The sequence below is a fragment of the Canis lupus genome, chromosome 11, assembly GCF_011100685.1.
Source record: "Canis lupus familiaris isolate Mischka breed German Shepherd chromosome 11, alternate assembly UU_Cfam_GSD_1.0, whole genome shotgun sequence".
Classification (NCBI taxonomy): domain Eukaryota; kingdom Metazoa; phylum Chordata; class Mammalia; order Carnivora; family Canidae; genus Canis; species Canis lupus.
In genome coordinates this window covers 66,289,252-66,291,382 of record NC_049232.1, presented here as the reverse complement: position 1 = coordinate 66,291,382, position 2,131 = coordinate 66,289,252, and positions in this window count along the sequence as shown.

The window sequence follows — 2,131 nt, the reverse complement described above, 5'->3', positions numbered from 1 at the left end:
AATCCCATCTTGTTGGAGTTCTATTGTTTTTACAGTTGAACCACAGTGCCAGACACACAAAATTATTAACCTGACATTGGGAAAACATCTTCTGACTAACAATTCAGCCTTTATAATTTTTAACTCTACAGAGTTTTTAGCATATTTCTTCATCAGCTGCAGACCTACATCTCATTATTAACTTCCCAGTTTTGCCTTAATTACAAGAGGCTCTATTTTATAAAATGAAAAATTTTGGATTTGTTAGAAAATATTAAACAATGTCTTAGGCAATATTTGAAATGATAATTTGTAAAATTAATAAAATACTGGTATAGTTTTTTAAAAATCTAAAATAGTGGAAACATGCCACAGTAATGGAATAATGTTTATTAACACTGGAAAATATAAAAAGGCTGTATAAAAATTTGGGCAACAAGGTACAGTAGTGTCTAAAATTTTAATTAAAAATACCCCAAATTATGTTAGTTTATAATGTTTTTTTAGAAAAAATAAATAAAATAAAAATGTTTTTTAGGAACAAGAATTTGTAGTGAAACTACAACTTGAAAAAAAGCCCAAATTATTATTTGAGTACATGTAGCCCCTAATTCTTTATTAGAGAGGCATATTTGTCCAAGATATTTATTAATATTAGTGAAAAATAGCAAACCAGCCATTTCTAAAATAAGTTACATTTTACAGAATTATGAAATGGGATATATAAAACTGTCATCTCCCTCTAACTTTGCCTTTTCTAAGCATCTATTCAGAGAAGCTGGAGAAAACTCGGAAGCAAGTAAAAGGAAACTAGCAGAAGTATTGGTTTGTGGGAGGAAGGGGTGGGTGGATGCACAAAATGGGTAAGGGGTGTGGGAGGTACAGAGTTCCAGTTATGGAAAGAATAAGTTGTAGGAATAAAAGGTAAAATACAGGGAATATAGTCAATGGAATCATAATAGTGTTGTATGGTGACTGATGGGAGCTCCACTTCAGGCAAGCATAGTGTTAACATACAGCCTTGGCCAATCACTGCGCTGTACACCTGAGACTAAGGTAACATTGTGTGTCAGGTATACTTCAGTGAAAACAATTGTCAATAAATTTAAAAACTAGGAATAATTCATATCCCATTGTTTGCTCCACTGAAACAAAATTAGAAATTAGAAATTAAATCAGCTCACTGGAAACATTTTTAAAACACTCTGGCAGGGGAAAAAAAAACTGTCCGGCGGGTACAATTCTTTCCCCCTGTTTATCTGTTCTCCCATTTTACATAGTAATAGAATTTTTAATTGAGCACCTGGATAACCAGGGAAAGACCATATATCTCAGGATCCCTTGATTCTAGATGTGGCCATGTGACTAAATTCTGATGATATGTGCAACATATGTTTTGTAAATCCTTTCCTACCCTCTTCTGCTCCTTCTCTGGGCTAGAATGTGGCTATGATGTTAAGAATTAATTCAGTGATCTGAAATCATGATGTGGAAACTGCATACTGTGGAAACTGGTGGTATATATCCTAGCAATATAGAAAAAGACTGCACTGCCCTCAGCCCTAAGCTCCTACATGGACATTTACCTGATTTCAGCCACTATCAGGGCCTCTCACAGGCCAGACCTGATTTCTAACTAGTATGTTTCTTTTCTTGAGTAAGTGGGGAAAAAAATTGAAGCTGAGGTTATTAAAGATGGTAATGAGGACACTGAACATAAGATCTTACACAACGGAAGCTAAAAGTATCTCCAGAATGTGTTATTTCAGTGCATTTCTATTAAACCAGAAAGAATGAAAATAACCTATCATCATCAAAGAGTTGGAAAACAATCAAATTAATCTGAGGCAAGCAAGAGAAAAGGATTAAAGGTAAAAGCAGACATATTCATCAAGACAGATAAAACAGAGAAACCACCAGCAAAGTTAAGTCACCATGTACAAAACATATGGTGTATTAACTAAAATGGGATCTAACTTTAAATAAGTTATGAAGAGTTAGAATATGATATTTAAAATTAACGCATATGAAAATTGGCAGTTTTTTAGGAAAATATATATTGCTCAAATTGAGTCAGGATACAGAAAAATTGAATACACCAATAACCTTCAAAATGAGTTTTCTCCAAGCTGGATGAAGATCTGAGTCATTT